This window comes from Varroa destructor, unplaced genomic scaffold (assembly GCF_002443255.2).
Source record: "Varroa destructor unplaced genomic scaffold, Vdes_3.0 BEIS01000001.1, whole genome shotgun sequence".
In the NCBI taxonomy this organism is placed as follows: domain Eukaryota; kingdom Metazoa; phylum Arthropoda; class Arachnida; order Mesostigmata; family Varroidae; genus Varroa; species Varroa destructor.
In genome coordinates, this window is record NW_019211454.1 from 24,816,135 (window position 1) to 24,832,053 (window position 15,919).

The following is a 15,919-nucleotide window of genomic DNA, read 5'->3' on the forward strand; positions in this document are numbered from 1 at the left end:
AAACCGCTTGTTTCATCGGTTTTCCGCCTCGCCTCGCCGCTCCAGGAGGCTCTCACTCGAGTCAATCCACGCTCGTTTTACTAGCGCTATCACGAGTGGCACCCTTTAAAATCTTCATGACTTTGCCCACTTTGCAGAAGCCACATCCCGATTACGTAGGAAGTAGCGCCCTCTGTCTGCAATTCGCTTGTAGACGCTCTTGCCTTTAGGCTGCACGAGAAACACGTTGCGGTCTAAGTTAAGCGTCAAAGTTGCCGCTATGCTCCGACGGCTAATATTTCAAACTTTCCTATATACTCACGCTTCGCTTGTATACCTTGTTATACTACTAGTCGAGCAGCTGGGCAGCTGGCATCACCGTGTGTAAAGCTATGGGAACGGATGAGACCCACTAACGAATCTTGATGGCTGCTGCTAAAGGTAACAGTGTAAGGGTAAAGCAGATAGGGAATAGGAACTAAGAGAAGGGAAAGCGGAATCCCCGTCGCTGTCCTGTTGTCTCGTCACGTATTCACGCATATTCACGCTTCGCAGGCTTGGGTGCAGTGTTTATCCTGCTGCCCATACCATATCAGACCTTTGCTTTTTAGCCTTTTTGCTTTCGTTGCCCTCTTTAGTGCCGTCCCCACCAGCCGCCTGCTGCTTTTCCTGTGCAGATACGACAGAAAGAATTCTAGAGGACGTTTCTAGCACGATCGTTTGAAACGACGGAGATCCGTTTGGAAAGTGTGACGTCAATTGTTTAGTAGTAAGAATGTACCCAGAGAAGACAGGGTTCATTTGTTCAGATTCCAATTTGACGTTTAGCTGTCCAATTAGCGATTATAGCATAGGAAATTCTTTAATGCTACATTGAAATTAGTGCTGATATGATTAGCATAGTTTAGAAAATGCGTAAAATACTTAAGTATTGTTCGAGAGAATGGCAATATGCACTAGCGATAAGTTCGTTTGTTTCTCTTCTGCTGACATTGTCCTGTCAATCATTTCGCATTCCATATAACCATCTGTATATGAGTATCTACACGAGGCTGTGACGAACGAACTCACCTGGATGCCCACCGCTGGCCGACAGGCCGAGATGAATGTGTTTATAGCAAAAGTTGCACTTTTTGCGAACCATGGGAAACATTCGCCGCCGCTTTCCGTTTTCTACGCGACTTCCTTTCTTGTCCTTTGCCCGTATTTCTCTTCTTCTCTATTTAATTAAGTTTGCTCTGAAACACGACAGCGCCTTCAGCAGCCGTTTCTTTGGGTCGGGCGCAGAAGTCGCAATGGCCATAGCAATTGCGCCGTCAGCAGCAGCAGCGGCGGCGGCGGGCGCCATCGAGCTACGTTGTGCCAAAGACGGCTAAGACAAAGAGACACCCGAGAGTCAATGTAAACGTAGTTGTCGACGGCTGCCTTAGAAAGGACAACCAGATAAGAAGAAGCGCTGAGGGAAAAGGCGACTGCCATGAGCCACCTAGCTTAACTCATGGACCTTCCCTGTCAGCCGCTTCTTCCTGGTAAAATACCAGGGGAAAGCTAAGAAACAGGACAGGGAAGCAAACGAGAAGGAGGGATAGGGATAAGGCAGAATTAGAGGACGCGTCAACCACAGTAAAAAGAAACGCATGCGTCGAGCTTCCCGAGGTTGTTGCTGTGTTCGTCTGACAATGGTAGGTACACACAACCGGTCATAGTGGCTGCGACGCTGGCCGGAACCAACGGCTGCCTATTGAGGTAATAGAGGCGTTCGGGGCAAAATTGACTGACGCGTTACCGTCCAAGATGGGTCCTGACACAAGTAGTATCATCAAAGTGTTTTCTCGGAAACGGAAATCTGACAAGATATGGCGCGAATATGTTACAAACAATTCACTGTCACCTTCGTATAAATTTTCTGTGGTCCCGCCTTCGCCTCCACAATGTATTCTCGGGAACTCAAAGTAACTCAATCGAAGGGGTTGCATAGGCCCTAACAGCGATACAGGTTAGGTACATCACAATAATGCTATGGTGGAAAATTATGGCGGCATGACTTGGATGTGTGTGAGATACGGGACAGCGTAGTGAGTGGTCAGGAAGTGGTCCGATAGGTGTGTCCTGCTTGTCAAGGTCGGGTTCCTATATACTTTGTCAAAAGTTTAGAGTTCGGCTTGAGCTACTATTTCAGTGATCGCGTTCAACGGTAGCATACGGCACAGAAATACGCTATAACTAGGTATGTCATTAACGAAAGCAATTTAAGCTTTTAACCGTTGGAGTTAAAATTAAAACGTCATCTCAAAATGTCTATTACACAAATCGATCACAATGAACAACATGATCCTACACTTCATTTAGATACAATCTGAAACTGATTTTAGCGTCCTATATTAAAATATGGTAGCATATTATGCATCAGCTTTCCATTTGATGGTTCCTATACTTTTTCAATAAAAAGGAAAGATGAAAAAAGATGCTTATCATATCACCATTATTTGGTCTTCTGTGTAGGCTTGTAAAAAGTATTTTTTCCTAATTTTTTTAATTACTTTAGTGTTTATAGGGTAAAAAAGGAGATATTTAAGACCTGCGCAGTCGCGCGAACCGGTGATACTAAAACTAAAGAGAGCGAAAACATATCGATATTCTATATCGTACATTTATTCGTATATTATCGCTCAGTCACCTAATATTTCCTAGTTGTCTACTTAGATCCCCAGCAGTTAGAATAGACCCATGCTTATCCATATGTGTGTCTCTTTCGAGCTGAGATCGAAGTCTGATGACGTTGCTTAGAATAAACTCGAAGTAGCTCCTCTCACACATTTTAAGAGCTCCTTAAAGTTTTGAGCTAAATATAAATATTGAAAAAATAAGTTATATTAGGGTCAATCACGATTTTGGTTAAGCGTCATAACATATATTTTAACTATCCATTAGATTAAATTTGTTACCAAGGTGAATAGACTGAGTTCTTCCCTTGTATGATCCCTGTATGATTACTATCATAACTCTAATAATCTGACCATTTTCATTATATATTATATCCGCTATCCCTAGTCGCTTAGTAAGCTATAGTCAGCATCAAAAGCAGTGTTTGTCGTTCTCTCTTAATGACTTTTGAACACCGGAAGGGACCTTCGTAAACTACACTCCAAACGGCTTTATCGGATTTCGCATCAACTAGCAACGTTATCCGTACTTTATCGAGTTGGCACATAGCGTCAAAGTTTTTCGACAGGGATCATCGCGATTTTCCTATATACCATGTTGCGTCTTTCTGCTTCGATATCTCACCATATGAATTCAATTGGGCATCGTAGTTCTTCCATAGGATCCCCAAAGATCCATACTCAACCCTAGCGACCACAGATTGATCGGGTCGCTTGAGACACGGGTACCACTCTCTGTCTTAGCAGATCTATCGAACTCACTGCTAGTTCGGAAAGCTGATGCTTGCGGTGCATCATGGAGCTGCTGCGCAGACAGTGCTAGCCGCATTTACTGCGGCGGTCACAGAAACGCAAGAGATGAGAGCCGAATGCCATGGAAACGGCGTGTATTATGATTTGTCACTAGCAGCTGGGGAGCTAGAAGCAAGAAGCTGAGGGATAAACAGACTTGTCCAGTAAAGAGCTAAATAGCAAGAAAAGGCACTACGTTAGCCAGCATGCGTTCCGAAGGTGTTGTGAGGTTTTTGGGCGTTTGATAGTTGGTATAAAGAGGATAAGGGGTAGAGCATAGGTCTTGATGTGGCATGGTTAGAAGGGACAAGCTGTCGGTTCCTCGTCGGTTGGCTGCTGCTGCTGTGTAGCGTCTGTTCATAAAGCTGATGTCTCAGAATAGGCAGCTAGCTTCTCTTAGACTCCATCCAGTGCATCCCCTGTGGAGAACAACTACGGGGAAAAATGTCCCCCTAGATGCCTCCAACTTGTTAACCTGTCAGGTAGGTTTCCTTGGTGTGAAGTATCGACCATCTGTCCGCCTTCCTTGTGCCTTTCGAAGTGTTTGATAGAGTGCATCCTTTACAGCTCAATTAACCAAGAAATACGCTTGCTAAATTTAATATTTACGCAGCATGTTGTATTGCATACTCAAAAAAGCTGCATAGATATACCAAAAATGTCAAGGGTTTTCGGAATCATCTTTTGAAACGGCCCTGGAATCACATAAGATATGACTAAGTTTTCACATTTAGGAGAATCCGTAGTCCTATGTATAGTAAAGAGATGGAGGAAGGCACCTAGGCGTAGCACGACTTTAAATAATCTTCTTTGACTGTAACATAATGAAGAATATGCTAAAAGATTTGTCACTATTCCATATGGCATCTTCGCATCTAAAAAGAGGCCCACAGTCAAATAGGTACCACCCGGCTAGTTTGATTTAAACATCAAAAATATAGAGTGACAGTCGACAATGTGCCTGATGATTATTAATGACAATATTTTATTTGGGTTATTTAGTATAGTTTCAAATCTTCGGTGTATTATTATTATTATAAAAACTAATATTTTTAAAAGTACTACTTCTAGGAATAGGTAAACTTCTATCACGTAAAAATTATGACCGTAGGTAAAACCATGAAGTTTTTGCAATACATCTACTCGCGTTCATCACGCGAGCGTACAAATGAGATAATTCTAAATTCGATGGATCTAGTTCATTTGGCTATCAGCGTATCCTTGTTTTTCATTTATGGTGGCCCTTTACGTTCAAACTTATTTATTGCTTCCGTTCTAAAATGTGCTGTGGGGCTACGTGGGGGAGTCAGATCTTTAGTGCTTTGATTGTCGATTCTTTAACCTAAATACCAACTAGTTATTTCTTCAACTAGTAGGTGGAATGATACGCCACGCCAATATAACAAAGGGTGCGATATGCACTACATTATTGAAACCCGACTTATTGCAGCACCGTAGAGTAGCAGGACTATGATAGCTAGGGCACACCAACGCGTATCACAGCATTTTGATTCTGCAACAGAAATCACTCAAAATTTTCGGCTGTTTTAGGGATTATAGTTTTGGGCCAAGCTAGACGAGCTTTTTAAAGCCAACTTTGGGGCTTTCAAACGATTTATTAAGATCAAAACGCATAAAGAGTTACGTTAGGTCGTAGCGCTTCAAGAAGCAGACCTTCTCAGTCGCTCTACTTTTCAATTAGCTTAGAAAAGAATTTTAGCGAGAAAAACCGCGCAAGCCTTTTTTAATGCGTTGCTTTTTGAAAGCACCTTCAATGTTCTTTCAAACACGTTTAATCTGGGTAATACAGGATCATATCCTCCTATAGTTTGGCATTTATCGAGTCCATTTGAAATAAGCTAATTAACATTTAAATCAACCTGCCAAGATATTCAATATTCGCTAATGCGGCGTCTCAAGTCGATTCTGTCACTATAGAAGGCAGCATACATCTGTTGTGTCATAAACATTTCATGATATTAATGCGATACCTAGCTGGTTCATAGTTCCCGAAATTTCTGAGATCCAGGGAGAAGCCATTTGTTCTCTTAGACTATTGTAAACTGTGAATTTTTGATTTTTTACTGTCTCATAAAGTTGCCTGCCTGTGTGAAGGGCATTGGCTATATTAGCAACTCTTCGACATCGTATATTCGTTTGACTTTGCTACGTTAGATCACCCCCTGATTTGCAGCAGTAGACGTGCTGCTGTACGAGTATATGAAATGTGCTACGTATACTGTTATGGACGTAATCTATTCTACGATTATGGACCAAGGGCTGGCTCGTCGTATAGTCGTACTGAGAGCGATAAAGAGGTACAACGAAGTTGCTGCGCCTAACCCCTAACAAAATCATTCATCGTTCGCACGTCGACGATGAATGCTTGCCAACCTGTTGCTGATGCTGCTGCTGTCTGGATCAGACGAAGTCCGGCAGGGGCGATGAAAATCTCTCTGGGGGACCTGCATGATGGACACACAAGAACAGTCGGTGACACATGAGAACAAATGTTCCCCGACAGAAGAAGCTTTCTCAGACGTCCCCGCCCACAAGCAAGGTCGCGCCTGTGAAAGGTAAAACATGTTGGAGAGGAGATAAGTAGCTATTGAGGCTAGTCTGCGGGTTTTTCCCCATCACCTTTACGATGTTCACAGATATACGACTTTGAAATTAAGTTACTGCCGCAGAGTAGCTTTGGAAATCCTACAAGAGTCGCGGGACAACAGCTTGGACCCTTCTGATGAAGCTGGATGATCTTACGGTCGTCGAGAAGAAAGCAGAGATCGGGCTGTAGATACAAATGAGATAGGTACGGACGGTTTGTTTTTGCGTACAAAGTGTGCAAAATTTATCACTGTATATCTCAACCCGGAGGATAAATTAAGAGATGTACACGCTTGTTGGAACAACGAAGAATTACAGAGAACAAGGGCTTGATGAACGACTTGCTTTCTGTCATATGAGGAGATGGTAAAGCTGCCTAACAGACACTGGGAAATTAAGCTTGGATAAGTGATCAGTGCTGTATCTATAGCTTAAGTTTATTGTGGTACATAATCTGGCTGAAACGCAGCCATGAATAGATTGAAACATCCCCGTTAGGGATTTTATTTTGACAAGGTAGATATCGAACTGCTTTCGAATGTCCCTTGTGAACTTGCATTACTATTAAAGCAAGCACCGGTTTAGAATCGGAAACAGAATCAGGTGCACATCTAGTGAGTGCTACTATAAGAAGACGCTGACATCTTCGCCTCGCGTGCTCCGATACCATAGCAGATGCCTATACGTAAGACTTGGTATCTTATAAATGAGGCTTATACATCAACGCAAAGCTCAGAGACTTTTAAACGAAAGGTTTTGGGTTCGTAACTTAGGTAGTTCTGTTTCGTCGTTCTGTTCAACTCAAGCATTTCATCCACTAGAAGGTAGGTATTCCAGAAAGTTATGATTTTTCTAGATAAATTGCTTACAATAGTGCAACAATCATTGAAGATTAACCATTGAAGACGATAATGTCAGCCTGAGGTTCCGGAAATGTACAGAATGATCGAATGGTCATCAAGCTACTAGTGGAAGAAAACAATACTATAAATGATATACAGCTCGGTCTGTGAATGCTCACGGCTTATGCCAACATGGTTCTTTTGAAACGCTACTTAAGCAAAGGTTCGGTTATAAGTTTTAGCAATATGCCTGTTGGAACACCGTAAAGGGTACGTTGAAAATAGATTCCCCAGGTCCGACGAACATGCTACTCGAATGATATCTGCAGATCTGTCAATAAGCTTATAACTGTAACCATTCTATTAAATAGGTGGATTATTCTATTGGCTTACAAACGGATAATAGACGGATCGACCAGCATCTAGAGCATGCCCGAAATGCGCTAATCCTATATTTTAACTTAATCTATTATGGGTGCTTTAATAGTCCGGAAGTGGCCACGTATAACTTGATAATAACCTGTTTAACGCTTTTAGGTCTGTCTATATAGCAGCACGTAAATCTCATTTCTTATTTTACATTACAGACAATCAAGGTACCTTTTAAATCGTTCATTATGAGACGTTGCATAGTCGGATTAGGTGGGGTTTTTCGTGGTCAGGTAGTTTCTCGTCACACTGAGACATAATTAACTACTAGATTATATCGTCGGAGATGATTCAATGTCAGCTTGCGGCCTATGTTTGTCCATTACGGAAATGCGATCATATCAGATATATTTAAGGTGGTGAAGCTATACCGGTCATTTTACTTGCTCTATATCTCAGTGAAGGCTTTGCAGAAACCCTACGTCCATCTGAATCTACTAGTTATGGAGTCTACTCGAGCTCAGGTAATGGTGTGCACGTACTTGACGATCCTGCAAAACTCTCGCCCTTTGGTGGTCTTGCATAGTTATGCAGCGGCTGGATCTGGTTAGCGTCAGCTGCCTCAGAATTACCCCTTGACAATTTCTTATTCATGCAGACATTGCAATATTATTATGCAGACACTGGAACGTGCGACCCGCACAATAGACAACAGTATAAAGTCGCATAAATAGTTAAAATTTCCAAAAGATGTTAAAGCAGTCGTTCTGGATATGCGAAATTTGTGCCAAGCGCGATTTTCAAATACGCTCAAATCAGCACACAACTAACTGTTATAACAGCAAAGATCTCTAAATGTCTCTCTCCCTATCTCGAAAAAACGTTATCGAGCACGTTTTAGATCGATGATCCGTACCCAAAATAAAGCCGCTAAGGTCCCAATGAACGAAACAGTTGAAAATTCGTCGGTAAAAAATCCAGAAAATATTAAAGGTACAGCAGGAACATTCCGTTTCAAGTTCAAAAAAACCGCCTTGATGACATTTGCCACGCGTTAAATCCATGCAACCGGGGCAAATAAACGCGCCGATCAACTTGTTGATTCCTAGGTAGCAATTGTTGATGAGCCAGGCCCTCACTGTTTTATCAAACGCCAAAGCATCATTTCCTTTGGGCGAGAATCTGGTTAGACCTTTGGCTTAGGTTTTTCTGCTGGACCCGCTGATTTCGATTTCTTTTACTTACAGACACCATTTCTCATCACCGGTGTCAATTCTGTGCAAAAATTGTTGATGACGCTTAATACCAGCAGTTATGCAACGTTAAACCATCATCTCATTTTTTGATTCCGAGAGTTCATGAGGTACCTAAGCTCTCAGTTGCTCTGCAATCCCAAGAGAAAAAGTGGTTGATGGCGGTTATGTAGGTACAGCTCAAGAGTGCCTTCAGATGGTCGTCATAAGATTCAGATAACCGGTATCCTCTGAGTCCCGGATACGACTTCATACTTGGTAAACTACTCTTGAACAATCCTTTCAGTGATAGCAACCTTATCGTATATGAAGTAAACGTCCTGGATAGGGTTTGACCATTGTGTCCTGTAAGGTCCACGCTGGAAGCGGCGCGCTGAAAATTCCGTTGCAGTTTGGTGTACAGACTTCTAATCCACTTGTTGCTAAACATTGTCTAAGGGATTACCACCACGTTTGTCGGTAATGAAATTAGTTGTTATGCGAACGTCTAACTTAAGTTGGTTTGGGTAATTTCCATTCTGGATTGCATTAATTGCAATGCAAATGTACTTGGTTCTAAGGAATACAACTTATCACACCGATTCAAGTGAGATCTTTAGATGGTATCTAGAAATGACTGAGGTAACCGTAATAAACAATTTTACTTGTATAACCACAAATGTGTAAATTTATGATACAATAGAAGAGGAAAACCTTTATGATACGTTCCAAACTGTAACTTTACCTGGCTGTATAACTTTAAATGTAACTTATATGTATAACTTTAAATGTAATTTAATGTTTTCTTTCGTCTTAAATATATTCAAGCGATGATGTATGTTCATAAACAAAGTGAGAATAAGGATAACAATATTCTTAACAAGCTATATCAGAGCACTTTGGTTATAATCTTCCAAATATGTACATTTTATGGACTAATTCTTAGCATCCTTTTCGTTATTTGTATATAGCTGGTCTAGTAAATGTGCTAACGGGTTTTCTGGCATTTTTCTATAGCCCTAAATGCTATGTGCTGGCGTCACATTGATTATTACTAGTACAATATATAGCGCGACCAAAAAATTACAAAAAATGCTCATTGATAACTTCCGGTTCGTCCTGTATCATCGGTTACACTAGCACCGGCATGAAATACATGAACTCAATTTATTGTTTAAATAAATAGGCTGCCAGTTACCTAAACCACTTTGTGCCAGGCAAGTTTTTGCCCCTACAAAGGTTGGATAGGAGCAGTGACGTCACAGGGTGGCTTTGCCTTGAAAGCCGAGGTTACTATAGCTCAAGTTTTTATATAAGACACATACTTTTTACGGTAAAAAATTGAATTGCTATAATATACGTACCCACAATATCTGTATACTGTTTGAACCATTTCTAAGCTCGTTCTGCTTTTTATCTGGAGTTGCTATCCTGCAAAAATACAATGCTTTTGTTTTTTGCCCAGAATATTGCAACATTACTGAGCGCTTATTGTGAGTATATCACTACGGGAAAGACTAAACCAAACATTTGTTTTTATGTGTAGATAGAGCCTCTAGCGCTTCTGAACTCCATATACAGGTGAGAGAAGCAACTATGACAGTACTTCGAACCGCTCTGAAGTTGTTCACGACAAAACCTACTTAAATCTTTTCTTATTTAGCATCTGCTAAAGGCCGCAGTTGTACTAAGACCAAGCCAGTTGTCTGCAAGAAACAAGTCGATAAAAAAAGTGTCTCGATCGTTGGGCTTCCGCAGGACAGTGACCCCAAGCAACAAGTGAAATATAATATATATTGGAGAGACGGTAAAATCGTTTTCCAAATCTTTATGGGCTCTGGTTAAATGACAACATCTGTTCATCAACAGTAGAGTGAAAAGGCTTTAGCCGGTTGTGAACACTGGTGAAAAAGGACAAACGTCTTATAGGTCAACGACTGTCTACCAAGCCTACCTAACATAGGCATCAAAACGATATTAAAGTCTACGACTGCAGGAAAAAGCACCCGAAGATCTTGCCGGACGTTCTGGAAGCAAGAGGCCAGCAGCCCCATGGGCAAGGAATGATTATACTTATATATAGCATTGAATGACAGAGAAAACGAAGGAAGAGAACATAACTGATATGTACGTGGCTATTTTTCTTTCAATCATTGCATAAACGCATTCGAAACTGTTTGACTTCAGGTTTAAATTCTTTGAAGTATCTATATCAATAGCTGTGAAATATTAAAAAAATCATTGTGGCATAGAAGTTCTACTTTGATCGAGAAGCCGTAATGTGGTTGAAAACAGTGTACCTGAAAACTGGAGGTAAAATATCAATATTAATTTTCCCCAGGGAACTATTCAAATAATATGCGAATACCACAGCGTAAGCAAGTGGAAAAAGAACATTTAATCAGTTCCGCTCAGAGCGGGTACTGTGCTTAATGTCATAGACAAAATATTGCCGTTAGAAGTTAGCATTGTAATGTATAAAGCTGCCTAACAGCAAGGTAAGATACTCTTTTTTTTCTTTTTGTTTTTGCTATGGTAGCGCGTTATCTTATTAGACTTTAGATGATTTAGGCTCGAAGTCGAGCATAGACACACCTTTTTTGATGCTAGTAGAGTCAACCGTCTGGGGCAGTGCATAAGGGTAGTATCGGTCGTAAGAGCATGAATATTCATTTCGATTGCATCATTCGGTTCGTAGCCCTCTTGACATACTTTATCAACTAGCAGGGGTTATGTAAATGTACTGGAGTAAGAAATCGGGGAGGGAGAGGGGGGGGATGTAAAGAATTGGATAAGTATAAGGACAACAGCCAGATAAGTAATAGCAGCCTGTTTCATCGTAGTTCATCGTTTTGATCAGGAGCGGGAAAAGAAACAGTGCGAGTGGATGGGTGCTACCACCACGCGACGCGATCAAGGGGGCCTACTTGTCGCGCTACAAGCCGTCACATCTGGGGGAAAGGTGGAGGTAACGCGCATGCGCTGAGCGCGCCCTCTACAGGTTGTCGCCGGTGTCTTACTTTGAGGGAAAAACGGGAAGAGAGGAAGTAGGGGAGCAACTATTCGTGGAGACGGCAATTGCGATGGTAGTAGTAATCTGGGCAAATAGAGTGTAGCTTTTGTTCATTTAACACCACTAACTTAACTGAGAAGTCATTCCGGCAGGTAAGATCGTCTGTTGCGGCGATTCAATGTTGCCGCTACATGCTTCTATCGCAAACAGATTGTAAACTATGCGGTTCGCTTCATGCGAAGTTTACGCTGAAACGCTCTTGTGAGTGTGTCTCAACGTCTGCACAACCATTATATATACATATATGTGTATAAGAGCGACAAAACACACTATTCGCAATTACTCTACATTCATCTTAGTACCTCTGCGGATACATGCTCCCCTATCCAATAGCTAAGTCACGTTACATCACCTATCGTAAAATTACACGATAAATATTACTTCTAAAAATATAGTTTACCTAAGCTGCCGTAAATACAACACCAATAGGTAGATCGATCGATGTTGGTTAGATCAAATGCCATGGCCTTGGAAATTCCCGTTTTTTTTTTCTTTGCGCAATCAAGTAGTTGTCAAGGCGGAAGTAGGTATACTCCGTGTCCGTAACAAGGATCTTTCGGCTTTCACCATTTAATGGTGTTTGCTGTAATAACGCCTATATAACTTTAATGTGTTGGGTGGCGAATGTTCATGGTTTTATATAACTTGTCAAAAAACAAATAGAAGACCTGTACTAAAACGAATAAAAACTAACTAGGTTTTGAATCGGTGCTAGTTATGACTATTATTTTTCTCTCTACCACTGTTCTTATTATTTGACAGTACTATCCCACACGCTCTGTGTGGGCTCCGGGATGCCCATTCTGTGGGCTTCAGCCGTAGAACATCGAGTATGCCCATTTTCAGATGTACCCTTTCCCCAAGGTGCGCAAAGCCCTCTATCCAACCGACTATCTACCTATCCTTTCCTTTTACGACTACCCTGGTCTACGAACTGGATGACATCGTTGTCTTCGTTCGTCCGTCCATCCGTCCGCTCGCTCATTTGTAGGAGCTTGCTAGAGTTGGTCACAGGATCGTCGTTAGCATCGACCAAGCGTCCCATTTACCTTAACTTGCCTTGCCTTCTTTGCTTGCCTTTTACCACAGTTTAGCCATCAGTTACATTGACTCTTTCTCGTGCACTCCACAGATAACCTCTCCCATTTCTCTCTCTCTCTCTCTCTCTCTCTCACTCACCTGTGTCTTACCTGTGGCGTGGTCCCTTTCCATCGTTCCACCTTCTCCTGAATGCGGGGAAAGGCAGCTCAGGTTGCGGCCAGGTAACCAGTTACATCCTCTAGCTCCTCAATCCCTCACTCCAATCCGAAGCGCGATCTCGTGTTGACTGGAGCTCTTCTCCTTACGTCCTTCATTTTATCCCGCCATCACTACGTCCTCAAAATACAACACGAGAGTAGCAGTACGACTGGCGTCCTCACCTAAGCCACAACCGCTGAGATATCATTACACCTCCAATTATTGTTATTTGTAGTAATATAGCTCTCGTTACAACTGATCGTGATAATAGTTATATAGCTGTTATGAATTTCTACATCGAATGTTGAACACCACAGGCACATCGACCGTCGTGAACGTATTACGCCACCAGGAGCAGGAAAGGAGTCGTCTGGCGGAAATGTGAGTAATATTTGACTAGCACATTATAGTGGAGGAATTATGGTCCGTTTGAGCTGAAAGCCGCGAATAACCTAGAATGATTTAGAAGACATTCATCATTAACTTTTTTGTACGGCGCTCTGCCACTCACGGTAATCACCTGACCATAGATATGGCTATCGTGCTGACGGTACTGATATCCTGCAATTACTTGTTCGCCAAAGGCTACAACGTAATGGCTTAGGCTTTTCCGATTTTAGTCCAGGCAAGCTTCCCTTTGTCTTCGGTAACTGATATGATTAATACACTATCTGCTTACATAGTCCATTTTAAAATAAGGATAGAATTTCTAGTCTAATTTCTACTATACATTTCACGATTGGGAACACTACTTGTAATGTGGTGACGAGGTCAACGCCTTCAAATAAACCTAGCGTCCCAGTGTAGCAAGACTGGCAAAACTAGTTTACATAAAATAGAACGGGTAGCTGTTTTTTATTCTGCTGTTCGGCATGGAATGTTCTCAGTCACCTTCCTTTTGTTTGCGTGCGTGTGGGAGGATGGGGTGATGGGTCTGAGAATTGCGAAATCGGTGGTAATTCCTCCGTGAGGTGTAGGATCAAACCAAGAAGAGGCTTTTTCCTAAGCGAATAAGTGGTCGTTCCATCTTTGTTTTGGGTGCCGCACATTAGCCCCGAACTACAGCCCGTCGCAATCGCTTGAGTTCCGCCAACGCTACTCTAGTGCCAATTGTTTGTACAAGGAAGGGAAAAAAGCTGTGGTTTTTCTGCATGACCTTCGTTTTTTCCTCTAGTACTACTCGATCTGGTCGACAGAAGTAACCATCTTACTGTTTCGGCCACTGACAGCAGCCGTGTTCCCTGAAGTAGCCAGCAGGCAACCGCAGCGGTTAGCTTTTTCCTCTTGACTATTTCAACATGAAGTTGGGTGATACTGCCAAGACGTATCGATATAATATAATAATAATAATAATAAGCGAAAACAACAAGGAAGAAGAAAGTAAACACCTTCGCAAGCGGTCACAATGACAGCAATAGTAGGACGTAGGGTGGCAAAACAACTATACCGATTGTGGCAAATAAATACACGTAAAATAAAAACTCAACGCACGATGGGTGTTGACTACAGTTTTTCTTTAGTCGGTAACTAACTTCTCTCTGCTACTGATACTTTCGCTGTTACTAGTGGTGTCCGTTCAAACAAATAGTAGCTGCGATTGCAGGGCGACGACATTGGAGAACGAAATACATTACGCCAGCTGGCCAGGGCTGGTGGTCATCCTTCGTAGTGCAAACAGCCATCACCGGGGCCAATTCTCATGAACGTCTCGCTAACTAGTTGCTTCTACTGAGCTGGTCGTCGGTCGACTGCCGTGCAGCTCCCTGCCTCAACGTTTCCTTACAATTCATTCTAACAAAACCGGAACTCTTTACCATTGCCGCCGTAACTGGCATTAGAGGTGGTCTAGCGGGGCTTCAAGCCACCAATGAAAAAAAAGTTGCATCTCGTGGCTACGTGGTAGTCGTGTGTACCCATTTCAAAATGAAAAGGCTGACGGCGGGTCAGCGATTGGACTGCAAGATGCCGACTGCGATAGCATACGATGAAGCCAGTAGCGTGGCGACAATACCGACCGCGAGGACAATGACCAGGATAGTCCCCGTCGCCGTTGTCGTTGTCGCAGTCGGCCGAGGTCGTCCCTTTTCCACGGTCCCCGTACTCCCCCCTAGTCCGTTGTTCCCTTCTTCTTTTGGCAAGTCTCTCGTGTACTCCTTTCTGGCCGTTACCTTCTGCTTTCCAAGCGACCCCTAACAGTAAAAAGCAAACATATATCCAACCCTGTACATAGCCCAAAAGCTGTGGAGGCCGAAGCAGCTTTGGCAGCGGCTTCACTATCGTCGACTCGACTAAGGCCCAGTCACCTGCTCGCCTTCTTAAACCATCTCACCGACGACCTCAAAAGCAGTAGTAGCAAAGCGCTTGCAGCTCCGTTGCCGAACAGCCGCTCATAAGCCCGGCCGTCGAATGCCGTGGTTCCGAACTACCGGCCCGGATATACCCGACTGCGACCGTTTTCCTTTCCCTCTTCCTCTTCCTCCTCATCCTCCTCCTCCTCCTCCTCCTCCTCCTCCTCCTCCTCCCCCCCACTCTAAACTCAACCCTGCTTCTGGCCAAACATTGATACTTGCAAATCTTGCTACTTGTCGCTAGCGGCTTTCGACCCCTCCTTCTAAATTGAATTGAGAACGGCCCGTCGCTGTCATGGTGAGCTCAGCGTCAGCCGCCACCATTGCCGTTGCTGATGCCCACAGTAGTGTTATGAGGCTGACAAGAAAAAACGCAAAGGAAGTGCGGGCGAGCGATAAAGAAAGAAGGACCAACGGGAACATTTAGCAAAGCAGGGGGGTACGACGACTCCTGTTGGTTTTGAGTAGAAACCGTGGTGTTTGGTCGTTGGCTATAGCACCAGCAGCCGCAGCGATAGCGGCCAGAGCGCTCGGTACGACCACTGAAAAACGACCACTGGCTGGCCTAAGGTACGGGATGGGGACGTAGAGAAGATGAAGGAGATTTGGGGATGTGGCCTGAAGGCGGGCAACGAGAAAGGAAGAGGAATAAAGAACCAAGGGGAGGGGTAAGCGTGAGACTCGACAGATTTCTTTTGGGGCGAGCAGAAACAGAACTAGTTCCGACTGGCTCGGTGGCTCCCCCAAGGAGTCGCCCGCTGGGCATAACTGACCC

At 43.1% G+C, this 15,919-nt stretch overlaps 1 protein-coding gene and 1 long non-coding RNA gene across 12 annotated transcripts in view; one reads left to right on the forward strand and one right to left on the reverse strand.

Moving 5' to 3' along the window:
- Nucleotides 1–15,919, reverse strand: part of LOC111242908 (uncharacterized) — a 36,072-nt gene that overhangs the window by 14,602 nt on the left and 5,551 nt on the right. For 4 of the 10 annotated variants that reach the window (XR_015326304.1, XR_002670201.2, XR_015326301.1 and 1 more), the window contains one exon: nt 12,748–12,992. The gene's annotated coding sequence lies outside the window, so the exon portion shown is untranslated. Of the gene's footprint in view, nt 1–1,050; nt 1,435–5,782; nt 5,900–12,736; nt 12,993–15,919 lie in introns of those variants that run through there. The other 6 variants (XR_015326298.1, XR_015326300.1, XR_015326310.1 and 3 more) reach the window with 4 other exon arrangements.
- LOC111242909 (uncharacterized) overlaps nt 12,987–15,919 on the forward strand; it is a 46,713-nt gene continuing 43,780 nt past the window's right edge. For both annotated transcript variants that reach the window (XR_015326312.1, XR_002670203.2), the window contains exon 1: nt 12,987–13,177. This is a non-coding gene — a long non-coding RNA (uncharacterized LOC111242909). The remainder of the gene's footprint in view (nt 13,178–15,919) is intronic.